Raw genomic sequence first — 23,526 nt, 5'->3', positions numbered from 1 at the left:
CCCACTGTTTAAGCCAACCCATCATGTGGTATCATATGGTGTTTACTTGACACAGCACTCTGGCAAACTAAGAGAGTGTGCAATGGGATGGAAGGACCTTTAGATCTGAATATCGAGGCACTCAGTGTTCATAGGCACCCCCCCTTCCTCTTTCTCTCTCTTCTGCATTAGCCTTTCCCACCCTTAGGGTGGTTGTGAGGACAAGGAGCAAAGTTGAAGTTTGAACAAAGGGGCCCAACATACAGAAGTTGCCCTGCTCTATAAGAGTGCCCCAGGGACAAGTAACCTAGCCATCGTTGTGGCTCACCATTTGGTGTGAAAAATAGCCACGGGTCATATTAGGTTTTCTTGGGCTGCAGACACCTGGGGCAAGAATGGGTGTCACCAGTGGGAGGGCTAAAACCTTATGAATTTTAAAGACTTATGGATATTTAGTACATCCTGATTACTTAGCATATATTGTGTATATTGTAATATATAGTATTCAGGTGCCTCATGGCGATGAGATATTTTGTCTTCCTCCTATTTCTTTCTATGTTGAACGCAAACTGTCTACTAACTGCTTAAGCTTAACACATCTGGTGAATTCTGTTTTTATGTCTAACAAACTTTTTGCTTCCTAGCTACTTATCTACTTAAAGTTTCTTAAAAGGTTTGGCCTATGTTTGACAAACTCCAAACTTATTCGTCTAATAATATTGAATATTCTCAAAGCAAATGCACATTACAGTTTGCAAATGACAGTTTCAGGAGCCATGATTCTGTCTGTTTTAAACAAAAACAACAGCTTTCTATGTAATTAAGGTGGTTGATGGATGTATCTAAGAAGAAATTAGCATTTATGAGGCTTATGTTATTTTATTAAGTGAGTTTAAATCATCTGGAACTAGGTTAATAACATAGTCACTGGTCACGTGTAGTTATTGAGTACTGGAAGTGTGGCTGGTCCGAATTGAAAATGCACCATGAGTCTAAAATATGTACCAGATTTCAAAGATTTAGCATGGGCAAAAGAAAGTAAAATATCTTATTAATGATTTTTATATTGATTATATATTGAAATGATATTTCGGGTATAATGGATTACATAAAATATGTGACTGAAATAATTTCATCTCTTTTTACTTTTGGGGGGGGTACCAAATTACTTTATTTGAAGGAATGGTACAAATAAAAGAACTTGGTGGATGTTGGTACAACTTGTAGGAAAGGTAAAGGTAAACCCAACATGCATGCTACTGCTGTGGTGACCACAGAAGTCACCCTGTGGCTCTGGGGAAGATGGCATAAGGCTTAGCTCTCATTATCACTGTTTCCAAGAGTGTGCTTGTCAAAGAAATACTCTGCCAAGCCAGAATCCGGGGCCCCCATCTTGCACAAGTTGGTTACATATTCACCCAATGTTTTGATGGACTTCACCTGCTCATTCAGGTAATGGGTCTCAATGAAGTCACACCAGTGGGGGTCATTTTTGTCAGTGGCCAGTTTGTGCAGCTCCAGTAGTGACTGATTCACCCTTTTTCCAAGTGTAATGCACACCCCATTGCATTCATCTCATTCTGGTTTCTTGATATCCTGAAGGATGATTCGGCCACTTCGTTGGTTTTGCAGCTTCATAAGTTTCTCAGCATGTTCCCTCTCCTCATGAGATTGGTGAAGAAAATATTTGGCAAAGTTCTTCAAAGCCACATCATCACCATCAAAGTAGTAGGACATCGACAGGTAGACATAAGAGGGGTAGAGCTCCGGGTTGATCTGGTGGTTGATGGCAGCCTGCGAGTCCTGGCTATAGTTTTGGCGCATCTGTGATGGGGACGTGGTCGTCATGGTGGGTGGTTGAGAGGTGGAGGCGGCAGCTGTGTGGCACTGGGGGGGGTGGTAGAGGGCTGCTCGGGGTGGCAGGGACTGAGGGAGAGCACTGGGTTCCTTTCGAGCACTGTTGAAGCAGGAAACCCCGGTGACTCTCCGTGAAGACATCTCTCTTTTTACTTTTTGAATGTGGCTACTAAAAAATTTAACATATACAGCTTGCATTATATTTCTATTTCACAGTGCTAATCTAGAAAATAGTGCCATCTAATCATGTATTAGGTTTGGAAATTCACCCATTTGATTGGATTAAAAATCCTGGCTGTTTGCTTTTCCTGTCTTTCTTAGCTTACTGAGACATTTACATTAAGTTGTTAGTGCAAAGATGACCATTCTTGTGTAAAAAAATCAGTTATATGTTTCTAGATACAAGCTAGTGAGGCCTATTTTTTTTTAAGGTTCAAGCCTTCAGGCTTTCAATTATTCCAAATCTAAAGTTGTTTTTAAAAACTTTTTGTATTTTTGCTTCCCCCCGTATTAGTTATGGTTCTCTAACAAAACAGAATCAGTGAGAGGTATCTATGAATGTAAGATTCATAAAAGTGACTCATGCAACTGTGGGTATGCACGAGTCCAAATTCTGTAAGGCAGTCAGCAAACTGTCAACTCCAATGAAGATAGCCGATGAACTCCTCAGGAAACGAACCAGCAACTTCAACGAACTCCTCAGGAAATGAACTGGGATCTGCAACAAACGTGTTCGATGAACTCCTCAGGAAATGAACTGGCAACTTTGATGAACTCCTCAGGAAATGCTTTGCTGGTCAGCTGAAGAAGACGTGAAGGTCCTCTATCTGTCTCACTTGTAAGTCTTCAACTGATTAATTGGATTAAATCCAGCCAACTGCATTCTCTCATTGTGGAAGACACGCCCTTTGGTGAGTCATCAGTCACAGCTGCAGCCAATTGACTGATAATTTAATAAACCAGGCTGTTGGTTTATTAACCAGCCACAAATGTCCTCACAGCAATTGTTAGGCCAGTGCTTGCTTGACCAGACAGCTGGGTGCTATCACCTGGCCAAGTTGACACATGAACCTAACCATCACAGTCCACCCCTTGTCAACTTGGCAGTTATACACATCATCTAAAACCATACTTTATCTCTAAGTAGATAACAATAACAGATATATATTTTGCCTAATAATACTCCACTGTGCAGTGTACAACTGGAAATGCACTAAATCTCTCCAGAATAGGGTGCAAGTCCTTGGGTGACATTAGCTCTTAAAATTTATTTCCTTTAGCTTAAATACTGCAAAATGAACAGTACAAGCTTATGCCATATGATAAGGGGATAAGACAGAGAAGAAGGCAAAGATATTTGCTTTACAGACAAATACAAACATACTCAGAACAAAACAAGGAGGAAATATTCATGCCATCATAGTCCTCATTTCTGTAACTGGTCATGTAGCTGTAGTTCATATTTATCACGACCTTCTTCCACTACCCATTCCATGTTCCCTTTACCCTCAGCAAGCACTTCAGCTGGCCATGGTTCTTTGCCCGGTGGGGTGACCCAAACCTTCATTCCTGAAGTTTCTTGGCCATTGGTAGTCCTACCTGGATTGGGATGTTGCAGTTTTCCATTGACTTGAATCATGGGGCATGGTAGTACTAAGAGACGCCCCAGGGGATCTCCTGTATTCCAGGAAAGCTCTTCTTTACTTCCATTGTGTAGTTGCAGTGCTAGTTCCCCTTGATAGTCAGGATCAATCACCCCAGCCAGTACAGTAATCCCCTTCCTTGCCTGTTGATTCAGAGGCATAAGAAGCCCAAAGTGTCCAGGTGGCAGCCTTAACTTCCAGTTCAATGGGATTATTGTTGTGTTTCCTGGTGGAAGCACTTCTCCTTTTGGAACAAAGACTTATAGACCAGCAGAGCTTAAGCTTGCAGGGAGAGGAAGCAAAAGTTTTCCTAGTGGATCACTAGGAGTGATAGTGAGTGGTGCCACTCCTGTTTCCACCCCTTGATTCCTGGACCCATGAATCTTGGCTATAGAAGAAACAACACTGTAGACTGGAGCTGATTCAGAGCATACAAAGCCTCCTGGAGAACACTGCCCCAGCCCTGCAAGGTATTGCCACCAAGTTGGCACCATAATTGAGTCTTCAACAGGCCATTCCACCATTCTATCAAGGCAGCTGCCTCTGGATGATGGGGAACATGGTAAGACCACAGAATTCCATGAGCATGTGCCCATTCCCTCACTTCATTTGCTGTGAAGTGGGTTCCTTGGTCAGAAGCAATGCTGTGTGGAATACCTTGATGGTGGATAAGGCATTCTGTAAGTCCATGGATGGTAATTTTGACAGAAGCATGTCATGCAGGGAAGGCAAACCCATATCCAGAGTATGTGTCTATTCCAGTAAGACCAAATCACTGCCCTTTCCATGATGGAAGTGGTCCAGTGTAATCAACCTGCCACCAAGTAGCAGGCTGATCACCTCAGGGAATGGTGCCATATCGGGGACTGAGTGTGGGTCTCTGCTGCTGGCAGATTGGGCACTCAGCAGTGGCTGTAGCCAGGTCAGACTTGGTGAGTGGAAGTCTATATTGCTGAGCCCATGCATAACCTCCATCCCTACCACCATGACCACTTTGTTCATGAACCCATTGGGCAATGACAGGAGTGGGTGGGGAAAGAGGCTGATTGGTATCCACCAAATGGGTCATTTTATCCACTTGGTTATTAAAATCTTCTTCTGCTGAAGTCATCCTCTGGTGAGCATTCACATGGGACACAGATATCTTCATGTTTTTTGCCCACTCAGAAAGGTCTATCCACATAACCCTTCCCCAGACTTGTCACCAATCTTCCAATCATGTTCCTTCCAAGTCCCTGACCATCCAGCTGCGGGACACTGATTACGTGCTTCAACTTGGCGGGCCTGGGCTGGGGGACCGGATCCACCCCTGGGGAGGGTAGTGGGCACGGGCGACAGCGCCCTCTACAGCCTCCCGGGCCTGGGAAAGTGAGGCCGGAGGCAGGCCCCATTTCCTCACCCAAAATACACCACTGTTAGGGGAGGCTTGCCGGAGGGAACCGCCTTTTCCCCACCCCCTTATCTTGCCCGGACACTCCCCGTCGCCAGTGCAACTCCCATCACCACCGGTGCGCATACATTGTTGCCAGACACCGTTACGGGAGCAACTCTCGCCCCTTTTCAATCAACCTCCGCGCCCTCTCAGAACCAATCCAAGCCTTTAACCTCTACAGCTACCCCGCCCTCTAAACGCCCGATATAAGCTTGTACTCTCCCCTAATAAACTCTCTTGGTTTCTTCACCCTAAAAGAACCGTGTCCCGCCTGTTCCTTTCTCGCCGCCCTCCATACTTTGCACGCCTCCCGCCGGGGACCTGGCCAAGTCCCCCGCCTCGCCCTCGCCTCCGGGAAAGAGCCCCCGCCGCCGGTACCCTCGGAGCAATCCTGAGAGCCTAGGATTTAGCAACCGGCCGCCACCCTCCCCCAGACGAGTCAACTGCGACCGCATCCAGCCAAACCATTAGCAATAGCCCATGAATCAGTATTCAAACACACCTCTGGCCAGTTATCCTTCCAAGCAAAGTGAGCAACCAGGTGCACTGCTTGAAGTTCTGCCCACTGGAAGGATTTCCCCTCACCACTGTCCTTCAGGGACATCCCAGAAAGGGGCTGCAGTGCTGCAGCTGTCCACTTTTGTGTGGTGCCTGCATATCGTGCAGAACCATCTTAAGCCAGGCCTGAGTTTTCTCTTCCTCAGTTAACTGACTGTAAGGAACTCCCCAAGATGCCATAGCTGTGGGCTGGGAAAGAGAAGGTAAGGTGGAAGGAGTGAGGGCCATGGACATTTTGGCCACTTCCTCGTGTAACTTACTTGTACCTTCAGGACCTGCTTGAGCTCTATTTCATATATACTATTTCCATTTTATGATGGTGTGCTGCTGTGCATGTCCAACTTTATGGCTTGCTGGGTCAGACAACACTCAGCTCATGATAGGTAACTCAGGTCTCATGGTAACTTGGTGGCCCATGGTTAAGTGTTCTGTCTCTAATAAGGCCCAGTAGCAGGCCAACAGCTGTTTCTCAAATGGAGAGTAGTTATCTGCAGAGGATGGTAAAGCTTTACTCCAAAATCCTAAGGGCCTCCATTGTGATTCTCCTATAGGAGCCTGCCAAAGGCTCCAAACAGCATCTCTATTTGCCACTGAAACTTCCAGCACCATTGGGTCAGCTGGGTCATATGATCCAAGTGGCAGAGCAGCTTGCACAGCAGCCTGGACCTGTCACAGAGCCTCATCTTGTTCCAGCCCCCACTCAAATGGGCTGGAATATGTTGTCTCCAAAATCCAAAGAGGCCAACTAAGCATTGTACCTCTTTTTTGGTCATAGGAGGGGCCAGATGCAACAGCTTATCATTCACCTTAGAAGGAATATTTCTACAGGCCCCACACCACTGGACACCTAGAAATTTTACTGAGGTGGAAGACCCCTGTATTTTTGTTAGATTCATCTCTCATCCTCTGCCACACAAATACCTTACCAACAAATCTAGACTGGTTGCTACTTCTTGCTCACTAGGTCCAATCGATGTGATATCATCAATATAATGGACCAGTGTGATGTCTTGTGGAAGGCAGAAATGATCAAGATCTCTGTGGACAATATTATGACATAGGGCTGGAGAGTTGATAGAACTCTGAGGTAGCACAGTGAATGTAAACTGCTGGACTTGCCAGCTGAATGCAAACTGTTTCTGGTGGTCCTTACTAACAGCAATTGAGAAAAAAGCATTTGCCAGACCAATAGCTGCATACCAGGTACCAGGGGATGTGTTGATTTGCTCAAGCAATCATACCACATCTGGAACCACAGCTGCAATTGGAGTCACCACCTGGTTAAACTTATGATAATCCACTGTCATCCTCCAAGACCCATCTGTTTTCTGCACAGGCCAAATAGGAGAGTTGAATGGGGTTATGTGATGGGAATCCCGACCCCCACATCCTTCAAGTCCTTAAGAGTGGCATTAATATCTGCAGTCCCTCCAGGAATCCAGTATTGCCTCTGGTTTACTATTTTGCTAGGCAGAGGCAGGTCTAGTGGCTTCCACTTGGCCTTTCCCACCATAATAGCCCTCACTCCAGGAGTCAGGGAACCAATGTGACGATTCTGCCAGTTGCTGAGTATGTCTATTCCAACTATGCATTCTGACACTGGGGAAATAACCACAGAATGGGTCTGGGGACCCACTGGACCCACTGTGAGATGGACCTGAGCTAATACTCCATCAATCACCTGACCTCCATAAGCCCCAACTCTACTGGTGGACCAGAGTGATGTTTTGGGTCTCTTGGAATTAATGTCACTTCTGAACCAGTGTCTAATAATCCATGAAATATCTGATCATTTCCTTTTCCCCAATGCACAGTTACCCTGGTAAAAGGCCATAGGTCTCCCTGGGGAAGGCTGGGATGAAGAGTAACAGTATAAATTTTTGGCAGTGTAACAGGGTCCTTCCCCAAGGGTACCCGGCCTTCCCTTCATTCAAGGGGCTCTGGATCGGTAAACTGTCTCAAGTCTGGGAATTGATTAAGGGGCCGTGACTTTCTGTTTTTGTAATTCAAGGGAGACTTTTGTTCATGTGACCTAGAATTCTTCTGCCTATATAGTTCAAACAAGAATTTAGTCTATTTCACTACTTGGTACTCCATGATCCACTAGCCAATGCCATAAGTCTCTGCGAGTCATATTATTTTTATTGCTGCTTTGAGCCTGTTTTCCATTATGGTAGCCATGCCCACCTTTTCTGTGGTGATTAATGGCAGCCACTTGGCTTCTGCCAACTCAGGACCTGATTATCCCCATTGTGTTTAAGGATTCAAGCTCAGTGACAGCAGTTCCTACAGTAATAGCTGACCTACAGAGAAGGGCGACTACAGAGCTCTTCAGGGATGACAGAGCTAGTCTCACAAATTTATTCCTCACAGTCCTGGTAAAAGGTGTGTCCTCTGGACATTCCAGGGCTGTGTGAGCAGGTCTTCCATGATAAATCCTCTCTAACATTCCAATCTCTCTAAGCCTTTGAATCCCCTCCTCCACATTGTACCAGGGCAGTTCTGGCATTTCAACTCCAGTAATGTGGGCCACCTTTTGATCCATGTTTCAGCCAACCACCCAAACTGTTAACACCCTTTCTAACCCCTCGAGCTACAACATTGAATGCAGAATCTCTGCTTAGTGGGCCCGTATCAGTAAATTCAGCCTGATCCAACCTTATATTCCTTTCACCATTATCCCTCACCCTTAATATCCATTCCCACACATATTCCCCTGGTTTCTGTCTGTATAAGTTGGAAAACTCAGACAGTTCTTTTGGAGTATAGCGTACCTCCTCATGGGTCACACTTTGTACCTCACCCTTCAGGGCCTAGTTATAGGTCTTGAAGCAAAGACTGGTGGTGGGGGTGGGTCATGAAAAGAGTTAGAATTATCCCTCAAGCCATTTACCTCAGGAAATTCTGTTTCATTTTCATCTCCTAAAACAGGATTAATCTCTCCAGACAGAGGAGTGAGGGCTGCTTCCTCAGGGGAGGTAATTACAGGATTAGCAGCCACTGAAGGGTGAATCTCTTTAGGTGGGGGTTGGGTGGCAGGCTCCTTAGGGCAGACTGGAGGTAGGGAAGCTGTTTCCTCAGGACAGCCCTCTACAGGTAAATCTAATAATGACTCAGCAGGATCCAGGGTTCCAATGTCCTCACTGCCATTATTATCAATCCATTGTCCCCATCCCAAGTTTTGTGATCCCATTCTTTTCCAATCAATGCCTTTGCTTTAACAGCAGGCACCCTGGGGGGTTGAGATTTTAGTTACATTGTAAATCTGCTACTCACACAATGAGAGTCTGCATCTGGTTTTCAGAAACCTCAAGTGTGCGGGCACAGGAAATAAGATTTTCTTTCAGGGCACACATAGAAACCTTTATATCTGTCATATGGCATTTAAGTTTTGAATATGAAGACTTTAGCTCATTCCTTTCTCTTACAACTTTATCCAATGTATCTAGGAGCAGCCAGCCAACATCATACCTCTTAATTCTGCAAAACTCTGTGAAGGTGTCGAAAACACTGTCACGCAGAGCCTTGCTTTGTACGAGAGTATGATTAGGAGAATCAAACGGTGCTATTTTGTGTATCTCCTTTGCCAACTCATGGCATGGGCTGTCAATGCCCTCTTGATTATTGGAAATAGAGTCATTAGTGCCTCTGAATCTAATCAGAGTAGAAAACAAATTGTAAAAGCCCGTTTTAAGATTCTGTTTCTCAAGAGCCACTCCCGGTACCAAGTTGTATTAGTTAGGGAAACAGAATCAATGAGAGGTATCTATGAATATAATATTTATAAAAGTGACTCACACAACTGTGGGTATACATGAGTCCAAATTCTGTAGGGCAGTCAGCAAACTGTCAACTCCAATGATGATGTCCAATGAACTCCTCAGGAAATGAACCATCAACTTCGATGAACTCCTGAGGAAATGCTTTGCTGGTCAGCTGAAGAAGTGAAGGTCCTCTATCTGTGTCACTTATAAGTCTTCAACTGATTAATTGGATTAAATCCAGCCAACTGCATTCTCTCATTGTGGAAGACACGCCCTTTGGTGAGTCATCAGTCACAGCTGCAGCCAATTGACTGAAAATTTAATAAACCAGGCTGTTGGTTTATTAACCAGCCACAAATGTCCTCACAACAATTGTTAGGCCAGTGCTTGCTTGACCAGATAGCTGGGTACTATCACCTGGCCAACAATTTCTTTCAGGGCACACATAGAAACCTTTACATCTGTCATATGGCATTTAAGTTTTGAATATGAAATACTTGTATTCATTAAAGGAATCATACATTAATAAAATTCAAAATATACTTCTCAGGGCAAGCTTATAGATGATATCCAGCTCTTTGGTTTTTATGACACATGAACCTAACCATCACACCCCCTAACTTTGCCAATATGGATTTGCTCAATATAGCTAAAATGTTAATGCTTCCTTTAGTGAAGTTTACTTATACATAAGATATAACGTATCTTCCTAGTTCACTCTCCTCTTCCTCCTCCCAAAGAAAATGAGAAAAAATGTTGTAACTTCAATCCTTGTTGAAAAACTGTTAGTTATGCTTTGCATGCATTTGTATTTTGGGCATCCCATGAGGTTAATTCAGGTTTCTTTTGAATTATATTTGAATTTTTTTTTTCCTGCCAGAGACTTATTTTGAGAAAGACAAAGAGAGAAATTAAAATCCACCAAGTGATGAGTAAATTTGGGAGTTCAGAAGAGGCTGCTCCTAAGATTTATGCCAATATAATTTGGTTTTAGGATTTCATTTTTGTTGGCCACACATAGGATACAATGAGCCCCGCCAATTAAATCTATGCCACCTTCCAGGCTTACTAAGGTAGGCTCAGTATAGATGAGATGGGCGTTTAAGCCCATTACTCTTTCCACTTATTATACATGCAATTGTCTTTCACTTTTCTTCTGCAGAAGTCTATTTGGAATGGGGTATAAGAACAACTATTCCTAGGGGTGGTAGGATGAAGGGAGCACAGGACATTGGTGGGGGTAGACCAGCTGTTTGGAAGCTTCCCAGTTATCTTTTAGCTTTCAGAACTATATTATCCCAACAAAAATATAGTGATTTCTAACCAGGAGAGGTGAAAGGAAGTATCTGTGAAATACTTGTATTCATTAAAGGAATCATACATTAATAAAATTCAAAATATACTTCTCAGGGCAAGCTTATAGATGATATCCAGCTCTTTGGTTTTTATGATATCTAAGAATTAAGAGAGTCAAGTCAATGCACCGTCTTATGCAAAAAGATTGTGTAAAGACAAGTTTTTCACCATTGGTGCAAACAGTCCGAGAGATTTCAGCAAGTGATTAGAGCAGACGTTACATTGTTACTTATCTAGTGCACAATGAATACAAATGCCACTGGGCAATTGGGAAGGCGGTGGCCAGTGGAAGCCATTGTAGACAATTCTGACACACAATATGGCCTGAGGGGGTCCCTCTTAGTCTTATCTTAAGTCTTGTCTGGCATGGGGACTACATTTAGGCAGTGGGATCTTAGGAAATATTGAAACAGAGGAAGAGGACCTGGTGATTGAGCCCAATTTGGAGGGCTGCTTTATGCAAAGGACTTGGGCAAAATGATCCTGAACACATTTGCCTTGGACAGGGCAGAGCTAAGGAGACTAGGACCCTCAGAGATGAAGGAAGACGTATCCCAAAGCAAATGTGAAAACTTGCCTTCTTATATTTGAAATCTGGGATCAATCACCCTCCAATATGTTTGTATGTCCTCAATTAGATGGTCTTTCTGAATGAAGATCTATCACGTTTCTGACAGCCATAGGGAACCTTTCCAAGTGATTGCACAGGAGCAAGGCAGTGGGTTTTTATTTTCTCTGGCATTCATGTTGCCTTCTGAAAATGCACTGTTTCCTCTGTTTCCCTTTCCTATTTGTATGTGTGTGCACACAATTTAGAAACAATCGTGCTTTCAAACTCACAGCCTCCCATTTTTAAAGGGCATCAGCTAAATTGCTGAGAGTTCCATGATGGATTCTCAGCTCATTTTATAAATCATTCTCTCCCAGTCAAATGCTCCTTACCTTGGGTAATTCTGGGTTGGGCGGAGACAAAACAAAAAGTCGATTTCTTATTTGCACACAGTGCCTTGACAAGTTAATAAAACAACCAAGGATGGCTAATCATAATCTTTTCAAGTTACAGACTACATCTCAAAGCAGTAGTCATTAAAGCCAAATGAAAATGAGTGCTAACTGGGGATTTTAGCCATAATCCTATTTTAGTGTTCCATAGGGACATCCATTATACTTTAATAAAGTAATAACTTAGGTGAATTTTGTTACTTCAGTGAATTTTGGAATAGTATTATTGCTTTGGAGAAAATTCAATTCTAAAAATCTTATCTCCTATTCACACATCTGAAAATAAGTTTAGACTTATCACTTTTATTCTCAAGATTTGATTTCAACTTTTAATTTATTACCATTATTAGCCTTCTCCCCCCAAAAAAAGCATTTGCTTTTTATGTTCCTTTGTGTCTCTGTCAAATTCTCCAGCCCTTGACAGCCACAACATTCCCCTTTAATATCGGAATAAAATAACTGAACTCTTTTCCTACAGGATTGCAGCAAGTTCAGTCCCCTTCCAAAGAGTGTCTCCGAAAATCCGGGTTTGTGCTTAATGTTTTTTTCCTGGTTGTTACTTATTGCCTCTTGCTTCAAAAGGCTCCTAGTTGTTTGTCTTTCATCTCTGGCCATTGTGTAGCTATGTCTGTCACTGCAAAGCTCTCCAGTCCATTTCATACCAGTCCTCAAATGTTGAAAGAATCCCTCCCCTTAATTCACAAAACACAGCAATATAAGACTGCTGTGGAGGCTGGGAAGCTGAGGAGTAAAGAGATGGATTATAAACCAGAATGGGAAAGAGTTTATACTCTCTGTCCTAATATCCATTCTCACCACTGCCATCCCTTTCCTTCTCCCTGCCCCCTGCAATGCCAAGGCAATCACATCTCATGGGCTGAGGTTGGGGATTTTGGGTGTGGGAGTGGTAAGAATGAGGGTGGGGTTTACAGGGGCTTCTGTGACTGGACACACATCATGCATCAGTCTGGAATGGGTGGAACAGATGAGATTGCAGCAAAGACCTGTAGGTTTCCCCAACCAGGGGACTGGTGCCCCTCCCCACCAGGTATAGCAGACTCTCTTGGAGTTGGTTCCCCAAGGGAAAAAGAAACTGTGCTGGGAGCAAGGAGGGGGGCTCAACCCTGCCCCGATTGCAGAATTAATTAACAAATTAGGACTGTTGAATGAAAGCTCCAAGTACAGGTAAACCAAGAGCAGGCACAAAAGGAACTGGGAGGAATTGTTCCAGCAGAGAGGAGGTGGGGCTAACATCATCAACAACAACAAAGAAAACATAGGCTTTGGGGTTGGAGGTGTTCAGAATACTGGAAAAGTGCTGGGATCCAAGAAAAAGGGGCACATAGAAATGTGTACCAATTTGGGCTCTTGCTTACAAATCTGGGAAGCTGTGCTCCAGCTCTGAAAAGGGTTTTATTTCATCTTCTTTTCTTTTCTTGCACTCAGACTCTTTATCTTTGTACTTATCAATAGCCCATCAGAGCTCCTGTTTCAGCACTGCCCTGGGTAAAGGCAGAATTAAAGTTGTCTGAGAGTCACTATTCAGGTGAAGAGATAATAACCTAAAGGGCTTATCTTTAAATAGTCTATACCAGGACTGAAAAAACTTGGGAGCTTGGAAAAGGCCTTGAAAAGGGATTTCTTTCTCTCTTTTTTTGAGATACCTATTCTAAGTAGCTCATTATAGAAAGCCTCAGATATTTGTAATTAGCCCCTGGACCCAGGTAAGGGCAGAGCTAAGAGAGGTCTGAGAGACAAAGCAATGAGTCTAGTGAGGGAGACAATTCCCTTAATGGCATAAAGTCCCCAAGAAAATGGGGGTGGGGCCCAGCTCAAGTGGTGGCCCTGCTACAGAGAACTTAGACCCCAGGGACAGGGTCTGCAGAAAATTAAAGGCACCTGTGGCAGCTATTCTATGTATGGGGTTTGTATTATTTTTGCAACTGTTACTGTAAGTTTGAATTTATTTCAAAATAAAAATTTAAAATTAAAAAAAAGAAGACACTGGATGATGTAAAGAAGAATTTGTAAGCTTGAAAAAACAAATGGCAGAACTTATGTGAATGAAAGGCACAATAGAAGAGATTAAAAACACAATGGAGATATAAAACAGTAGATTTGAAGAGGCAGAAGAAAGGATCAGTGAACTGGAAGACAGGGCATTTGAAATCACAGACACACAAGAACAGATAGGGAAAAGAAAGGAAAAATATGAGCAGGGTCTTACAGAACTGAATGAGAACATGAAGCACATGAGTATACATGTTATATGTGTCCCAGAAGGAGAAGAGAAGGGAAAAGGGGCAGAAAGAATAACAGAAGAAAGAATCACTGAAAATTTCTCAACTCTTATGAAAGACATAAAATTACAGATTCAAAAAGTGCAGTGTACCCCAAACAGAATAGATCCCAATAGACATACTCCAAGACAATTACTGATCAGATTATCTGCGGGACACTGTTGTCGAGTTCCAACTTGGCGGGCCTGGGCCAGGGGAACTGATCAGCCCCTAGGAAAGGTAGTGGGGCACGGGTGGTAGCGCCCTCCACGGCCCCCTGGGCCTGAGAAAGTGGAGCCGAATGCAGGCCCCATTTCCTCACCCCAAAGTACAACCGTCAGGGGAAGCTTGCCGGAAAAAACCGCCCCCTTTACCTTGCCCGCCCACTCCCAGTTACCGGAGCAACTCCCGCCCCTTTTCAAACAACCTCCGCGCCCTCTCAGAACCAATCCAAGCCTTTAACCTCTACAGCTACCCCGCCCTCTAAACCGCCCGATATAAGCTTGTACTCTCCCCTAATAAACTCTCTTGGCTTCTTCACCCTAAAAGAAACGTGTCCCGCCTGTTCCTTCTCGCTGCCCTCCACACCTTGCACGCCTCCGCCGGGGACCGGGCCCAGTCCCCCGCCTCGCCCTCGCCTCCGGGAAAGAGCCCCCGCCGCCGGTACCCTCCGAGCAACGCCGAGAGCCGAGGGTTCAGCAACCGGCCGCCACCCCCCCCAGACGAGTCAACTGCGACCGCAGTCATCCAAGGCCAAGCATTTTCCATGCAATCCCCCTATACCTCAGCTCAACTTGTCGAGCTCTATGCAGTCCTGCAGGTTTTTTCCCACCTTCAAAACCAACCTTTTAATTTATACACTGATAGCGTGTACATAGCTCAGTCTGTACCGCTATTAGAAACAACTCCATTTATCAAACCATCCACCAATGCAGTCCCCTTATTTTCAAAGTTACAAAAATTAATTCTTAAACGGCATCACCCCTTTTTTGTGGGACACCTCCGTGCCCACCAAAATCTACCAGGTCCTCTTGCGGAAGGCAATGCGCTAGCAGATGCTGCCACCCAATTAATATGTCCCAATCTCTGCGATTCTCTAACCTTAGCTTCCCAAGCCCATGCTCAACACCACCTAAATGCAAACACCCTCCGCCTAAAATTCAATATTACAAGGGAACAAGCAAGGGAAGTTGTTAAAGCCTGCAAAAACTGTGTAACCCAATTGCCAGTCCCTTATTTAGGAGTCAACCCAAAAGGGCTCATCCCAAACGAAATCTGGCAAATGGATGTCACCCATCTCGCTGGTTTTGGGCAACTTAAATATATACATGTCTGTATTGATACGTACAGTGGATTCATGCTAGCTAGTTTGCAATCAGGGGAAGCTTCAAAGCATGTCATCTCTCATTTGCTACATTGCTTCACCGTTTTAGGCCAGCCTAAAACCATTAAAACAGATAATGGACCTGGGTATACTGGACAAAACTTTCAAACATTCTGTCAGCAATTGCAAATTAAGCACATTACGGGAATACCTTATAATCCCCAAGGACAGGGAATAGTAGAGTGAGCACATCGCACCTTAAAAAATGCTCTGTGCCGCTTAGCTGAAAGCACTCTCAATCTCACGAAACAACGTCCCCGAGACCTTTTACATCATGCTCTTTTTGTTCTTAACTTCCTAACTCTGGACGATGAAGGACAATCTGCAGCCGACAGACATTGGCATCCCAAAACACAGATGCAACAAGCCACTGTTATGTGGCGTGACCCCTTAACATCAGAATGGAATGGGCCTGACCCCGTGATTATTTGGGAACGAGGCTCTGCTTGCATATACGACCAAAAGAGGGAAGGTCCTCGCTGGCTTCCAGAAAGGCTAATAAAACATATTAATTCCTCACTGCCGAAACAAACCCCTGAGACACTCCCCTCCCCTCCTCTTAATGATAACCTTTCCAGGGTAGAAGCCTCTCCCTGAGAAAAATGTCTTTCTTCTCTCTTCCAGGGCATCAGTAACTCCTGCTATAACCCACCCGGAGACAACCAGCCCGCACACAACCAGAAGTGAAAAGAAGTCCTGCTTACAGGTTTATTCCATCACTAATCACATGAATTACCACTTGAATTATTACTGGCTTTTACTAATTAGTCTTCTGGCCCTGCTGTTTGCAGCCGGACTAGCAACCGTTGTCCCAAAAGATTGGAACCTGTTAGAAACAATCTTGCTCGCTATAACGTACTTGTGCGTTGTAGGGTGCATCACTCTGCTAGCTTGCTTCCCTTAATAGAAAAAACCTATAACCCCTATTAGTATGGACTTGTTAAGCCTACTACCACTCAAAATTGCCGCTTTATGCCTTCTCCTACCTAGTATATCGCATGGCAATCCTAATCGCAATTCCAACCCCCATCAGCCTTGGAAATGGACCCTTGCGCGATGGGAAGATTCCAAAATAATTCTTTGCAATACCACTGCAGGACGCCCCTCTTTTGTTTTTAATGCCACTGATCTGTTTCCCCCTCCTAATCCAAAACCTGTCAGTTATCCTGGCAGCCTTAATATACAGAATTATTACATGTGCCCATCCTCAAATCCTGGAAAACCGTACTGCAATTCCCCCTATGAGTACTACTGTGCATACTGGGGGTGTGAAACACTGGCCACTAGCTGGAAACCCTATGCCCCTGACAAATTTCTAAATCTTACAGAGGTCCCATATACTTGCCAGAACCCAGGCAACCGCTGGTACGATAGGTACCTCTGTCCAAAAAACTTATGCTCACCGTACTAGACCCTACTGATACCTCTTGGCTCATGGGTCGAACTTGGGGCTTCCGAATCTATTTAGCAGGATCCGACCCGGGATCTCTTATTCTAATAAAAAAAGAAGCAGTACAGCAAAAACCATCCGCCATAGGGCCAAATGTAGTGCTAGCTCCCCCGTCCCCAACCTCTCCTCCTCGCAAAACTGCCAGTTATTCCTCCACTACCAACCCAACATTGTCACCCTCAAGCTCTTTCATAGAGCCAATCTATAACTCACTTTGGTCAATACTCCAAGCCACCTTTCTCTCCCTAAACTCCTCCCAGCCTAACCTTACTCGTAGTTTCTGGCTATGTTTCTCTGTCAACCCCCCTTTTTATGAATGCTGTAGCCCTTAATACCTCATTTAATATTTCTGACGAGGACAATCCTCCCCAATGTCCTTGGAATACAACAAAAATCGGCCTCACCATGCAATCCGTTATTCACTCTGGGCATTGTATTGGTAACGTTTCCCCCTCCTTAAAAAAGGTCTATGCACAGTCGTCCTCTCCATCGCAAGGTAAATTCTATATTCCCCCAATAGGGGCAAGATGGCTGTGCTCTTCCACGGGGCTTACTCCTTGCGTATCAGCAAAAGCCCTCACTGAAACAGGTGAAATGTGCGTCTTAGTAACTGTATTACCACATGTCCTCTTTCATAAAGAAGAGGACCTTTATCAACACTGGAACGAGCAATCTCCAACCATGCTAAGAAACAAAAGAGAAATTATCACGGCTGTCACTATTGCCTCTCTTTTAGGTATTGCTGGCCTAGGGACCGGAGCCACCTCTATTATCCTCCACAACCAAGGCTTCTCCAGCCTGAGAGCTGCAATAGATGAAGACTCAGCCCGTATTGAAACCTCTATCACCCATCTTGAAAAATCCCTTACATCTCTATCAGAAGTTGTTCTCCAAAACAGAAGAGGCTTAGATCTACTTTTCCTTAAGCAAGGAGGGCTTTGTGCTGCGCTAGGTGAGGAATGTTGCTTTTACGCTGACCATTCTGGCGTAGTTAGAGATTCCATGACCAAACTTAGAGAAGGAATTGCAAACCGCAAACGTGAGCGGGAAGCCCAAGGAGGCCCCTCCTGGGGATTCAATGGAGTCCTCCCTTACCTCCTCCCTATATTAGGCCCCTTTATAACCATAATCCTTATAATATCTTTTGCACCTTGGGCCATAAAAAGAATAATACAGCTAGTTAAGGACCAAGTTGATTCTGCCCTAGGCAAGCCTATTCAAGTGCATTATCACCGGCTTCACCTCGCTGACCAAGGTGTGGATCCAGAAAACCTACCTGCTACCCACCCTTTCGGGTAAGAAAGCCCCCTCCTATGGGAGCAGCATATAACTCGAAAATATGCTTCTAGCGTATGCTATGATTGGTACCGCTGGGTGCGAGGCAAAGCACTGCAAAGGAGGGTCAAAACAATCAAAGGCCATTTTCGAGATCCTTGAGAAGTATGCCTCATTTGCATAGGGGTTCGCTCTGCACAAATTCCCCTCCCCAGAAAAACAGAAGCCACAAACAACTTGGGGAATGAGGCCTCTACTTCCTCCAGCAGGTTAATGCCAAAAGAATGCTCGATCAGCATTCTTCCTCCATCCTTTTGAAAAACAAAGGGAGGAGATGTAGAGGGCGATTAAGGTAGCATGCATGAAGTCCACCTTCAGCTATGCCGGAGATGTGCAACATGGCCGCTAGGGCTGATACAACAATAGCTTAAGTTACCCTCAGCCTTCTTTACGGAAGTAGTTCGCACCAGAAGTGCTAGTTCGCGCCAAAAATGCTAACCCTACATCTGCCATCCGCCCTAGCAACAGCAGCCACCAATCCTAGACTGCCACGAGCCCTTGCTAGCCACTTCCCCTTCTCCTAGAGTATATATGCTCTGCCTCTTCAATAAAGTTTAGCAGCTTGATCAGAATCTTTGTCTTGCTGTCATTCCTTGTGTCTCTTGTCCCATACCATTCCTCCCTCACAGGACTCGGAGCCTCCGTTGAACGTCCCGCGGGCCGGGACAGCTAAGCACTTTAAAAGTGCTTACAATAATCACATAAGTTAGATACTATCAATATCTGATCTCCAGATCTGAAAATTGAGACTTAGTTTTCATGGCCTAATTTTGGACTTCGTGTTGACTTCATAAGCTCAGCCCCTGGTCCTCCAGCCCCATCAAGAGACCCTTTAAACAACTCAATATCCTTATTAAATTCCTTCCAAATTAGTCAACATTCATTTCTATTATTTTCAGCTGGTTCTGGAGGTTATAAGAAAGTGGGCCTGAAAATTGTCCGTGACACATTTAGCTTGCTTCTGTTGTAGTTGGCTAAGGGAGGCATTTCAGTAGGAGGAAAGAACTTGTGGGTGGGACAGAAGTAGGAGGTGCTGGAATTCAGCGGGAAAGTCTTACAGGGAGCGGGATGGTCACAGGCAGCAATTTAACAGGGAAATGCAAAGAAAGGAGCCTGACATCTTATTAGTCTTGACATCTTGGTATCCTCTTGACTCAGGGCAGATAAAACACCTCCTCGGAGATCAAATTTTCACCCATTTCAACAAGTGTGGAAAGCAAGTTCCATCTTATAGAAGCTGCCTGTGGTACTGGCTACTGCACAAAGCAGATATAAGTGCTTTGTGAGACTGAGAGGAGAACTATTTTAAAATAACTTAGCCAGAAATTTTCAATGCCCTTGACAAGATCATTTTTCTCCTTGCAGATATATTTTTTCTTTTGATTGCTCTTGTTAAAATAATACTTTCACTACTTATCTTCAAATAGTTGTGTGGTCCTGATATACTAACTGTGAGTTTTTTCATCTTTCATGAGCTTATCAGACTTCTCAAGGTTAATTATTTCTTTAGATAGCACGGAAGAGACAAGAGCAGAATAATTGCAATGCTTTGAATGCCTTGGCACTTTGCATTTTCATGTAACTTTGAGATCCTTTTTACTTGCACTTCCTCTCAATTTCTGTGGTGAACTTTATTTTTCACGTGTGGAATCAACTAGAGAAAGCAGAAACTAGACATAATAATGTGTTACAATGAAAGCTTATAGATGCGTTCCCCTCTCATACGGTATAGATAACTGACTTAGAAGGAATTTAGCTTGTTTCTATCTGACACAATCAAGTCAAGAAACAATAAACAGTGGTAACCAGATAAATGAAACTTTTAAAAATGAGAAATATAGGACGTAAAAGCAGGGCAGCCACAAAGAATCTTTGCAAATGTGGAAACTGGACTGGAAGAAAGAGTTGGGAGCAGTTACATGAAAATGGGAAATAAAAGGAATTGCCAGGCAGTGTTGTGGGGCCTGTACGAGATCCCCTCCAGCAGTGGGGGAGTTTAGTTGTCGGGAGGGGAAGGCAGAAGGCTCTGTTTTCATTGAAAGCTGGTGAGGAAGGGGCAGGGGAAGGAGGGAGAGAATAGCAGGAGTTAGAGCCTAGAGGTTGAATAAGGATGTGGCTGGACAAAGAAGGAAGTGAAGATGTGTAGGGGGATTAATAGATCAGATTAGGACAAAGGCGTTAGCAGTCTCAGCTGAGGTGTAACCTAGCTATAAGGAATAATGGAGTGCTAGCCCTGGAGGTTAAGTTGACATGTCAGAGAAATGCATGCTTCAATTTGAGGTTTCAGCGATGGAGCAGTCCCAATTAATGGTGAATTCTCAGGTGTCTCCAGGGGTGTGAGGTTAAAAGAGGGGAAATAGAAGACATGGAAACAGGAGGTCAGAGTAATGAGGAGCTAGCTTGCTGGGGCAGTGGCTTCACCAACACTCAAGGAACTCAGGATGATGGGAGGGATTGGGGTGGAGTAAAAATCCCAAGCTTTGAGTCTAAATCTTTGGGGAGGAACTAGAAGGTAGTATAGCTGGATGACAGGGACCTCACAGATTCAAGGTTCTTCAAGATGAGCAAGCTGGGGGCACAATGAGGGCAGACAGGGGCCCAGGCATGCCCCCATCCTTGAAGTCTGCAGGGTGCTGGGGAATATGCAGAGACAGTGCGAGAGGGTCTCCTAGATGAATCTCAGGAAGGCTAGGTTTCACTTGAGACAAGGAGGGCACTGAGTTTATTTGCCATGGGCAGGGTCTCAGTGGGTGGGTCTAGGGGAGGGTAGAGCAGGGGGAGGTGTTAGGAAGATAAAATTCAGGACTTCTTAGACCTGTAGCAAATTGCATGCAACAAGTACCACTAGGTTTCAAAACAATTGCTTATTCCTATCCCATGCTTACTATTTTCCAGTCATTCTTTTAAGTGCTTCACATTTTTGAATTCATCTTACCTTCACAGGGATAGGAGACCTCCTGGGATTAGTGGTGAATGGAAGGATAGAGACCTCTTGGGATGGAGTTAGCAGCAGCCCGGTCCCATCTTGCCTGGGTGAATTCCTGGCCTGGGGAATGGGATAGGACTCAGGTTACTTAGATGTGCTGAAGTTCCCAAGCAGTAATTAGACTGTGCATTCAATTCTGTACACCTTCATTTCTAGGGTGATATTGAATTGTTTCCTTTGGAAGTAAGAGAATGTCTCCTAGCATTCAAAGGATCTTAATAGCATAAAGTAGGATTTGAAAGTCCAGGCAACAATTGTGTTAGAAATAATTCATTCCAGGAGCCATTATTAGGTAGTTGAACCAGATTAGTAATTAGAACATGGGTGTGGAGATCTAAGTATTATGTGTTGACATGAATATATTTATATTCTGTCTGCATCTGTAACATAATAGACTTGAATTCCTTATGACAGACAAAATGAGACACATAATAAGCCCAATGGCTGTTCTAGCAGAAACTGTTAATTTGTCAGTACGTATATGATTTGGAAATATTTAAAATACGTAAGAATTAACGTCAACCACAGCCAGGGAACATTGTCTTCTCATTGGCTTAGGTTTACTTATTGCAGGGGTGGTAAAGAGATTTCAACTCTGGTGTCAACTTTGATCTCTTGGTAATGGTTGCCTGGAGTATCACACTGAGTGAGCTTTTGAGGATGGGACTGCGCATTCCACTACCAAAAATACTGCCTGAGCACCTGAACTGTGCAGGTAATGGGTGAAAATTGAAGTGTGATGGTAGACAAGACAGCCCCAGCCCCTGGTCTCAGAGAACCAGGAGTCTATTAAGGAATCTAATATTGCTGATAGAGGTGGGGACTGCTGTGCAAGGAACAGTGTGGGTGCAGCTGAACATCCCCCTTCCCTGCCCCCCGCCTCCCGGTCTAGGAGGGTCATTGGGGCTCCCACAGGGAGCAGTGGTTAAAGCTTTATTGACTGAAGCAAGGAAAGAGGTTAGTGGTGTTTACCCTGGGCACGGGAGAGGTGGTGGTATACTGTGTTTATATATATGGCAGATTTGGAGGCTGACTTCTTACCCCTTGGGTTTTCAAGAAGAGTAACATGGAGGTTTGGAGGTGCCTTCACCAGTCAGTCAAAATGGGAATCTCAGGTAATGAGAAGTCAATGGCAGGAGAAAGTCATGCATTAAGGGTAGGAATGGACGATGCTGTAGCTACTTTAGGAAACAGTTTGGCAGCTTTTTAAGAAAAGCTAAACATGCAACTGCTATATGACCCAGCAATCAAACTCCTGGCCATTTATCCCAGAGAAATGAAAATGTATAAAACAAAAACCTGTACATGAGCATTTGTAGCAGTTTATTCATAACAGTCCAAACTAAAAAAAAAAAAAACCCAATGTCCTTTAATGGGCGAGTGATTAAACAAACCGTGGTACAACCACACCATGGACGGCTTCTCAGCAATGAAAAGGAACAACATATCAATAAGTACAACAACCTGGATGCATCTCCAGGGAGTTATGCAAAGTGGAGAAAGCCAAACCCAAAAGCTTATATGCTGTATGATTCCATTTAAAACACATTTTTGAAATGGTGACATTTTAGAAATGGAGGACCTGTTAGTGGTTGGAAGAGGTTTGGCATGGTGGTCATGGAAGGAGAATTAAGTATGGTTATAAAAGGACAATGTGAGGGACGCTAGTGGTGTTGGAGCTGGACCTGTTTTGCATCTTGGCTATGATCATGGCTACACAAACCCATTCAGAAGCTTTGAATATGCAGAACTTAATGCACACACAGAGCACAAACAAAACTGCAGAGATATGAAAAAGATCAGTGGTTTGCATTAATGTCAATATCCTGGTTGTGACATTACACTACAGTCTTGCAAAATGTTACTATTGGGGGCACCTGAGTAGAGGGTACAAGGGAACCCCCTGTATTATTTCTTACAACTATGTGTGAATATACAATTATCTAGAAATAAAACATGAAAGAAAAAGACACAGGACCAAAAATAAAATTAAAATTCAATAGCATTCCACAAAGTCCAGAGAAGTGAGAACAGTGTATCTAGAGCACAAGTATCCTTAAAAGGAGGGGCCCAAAAGGAATGCCCTTTCATTGCTGAATAAAAAAAATTAAAGATTGGATTGCAGAAAGCTGGAGAAGCTTTGACACTCTCCAAAGTTTAAGCCCATTGGAATAGTCATGTCAAAAATTTGATGGTGCTAGTGTGGTTTTAAAAAACGTCCTTAAAAACTAAGGGACTAATAGATCTGTAGGGTTTTAATAGTGATGGAAGCAGAGGTAGGCCGTATTGGGGGTTCCCCAGAGAACCTCTAGGTTTGGTGCTTCCCCAGGAAGACTCAGAGAACACAGCATATACTAAAACAGTCATCCTCATGGCTCTGATTTATTACAGTGAAAGGATGCAAAGCAAAATCAGCAAAGGGAAAACAGGTATGGGGTGAAGTCTGGAGGCAACCAGACTCAAGCTTCCACAGATCCTCTCCCAGCGGAATCACAGGGAAT

General features: G+C 44.1%; 1 pseudogene; it reads right to left on the bottom strand.

Moving 5' to 3' along the window:
* Positions 1-1,293: 1,293 nt before the first annotated feature.
* LOC119509288 lies at positions 1,294-1,851 on the bottom strand (annotated as a pseudogene).
* Positions 1,852-23,526: the final 21,675 nt, after the last annotated feature.

Source organism: Choloepus didactylus, chromosome 14 (genome assembly GCF_015220235.1).
Source record: "Choloepus didactylus isolate mChoDid1 chromosome 14, mChoDid1.pri, whole genome shotgun sequence".
In the NCBI taxonomy this organism is placed as follows: domain Eukaryota; kingdom Metazoa; phylum Chordata; class Mammalia; order Pilosa; family Megalonychidae; genus Choloepus; species Choloepus didactylus.
This window is presented reverse-complemented; position numbering and strand designations above follow the sequence as displayed.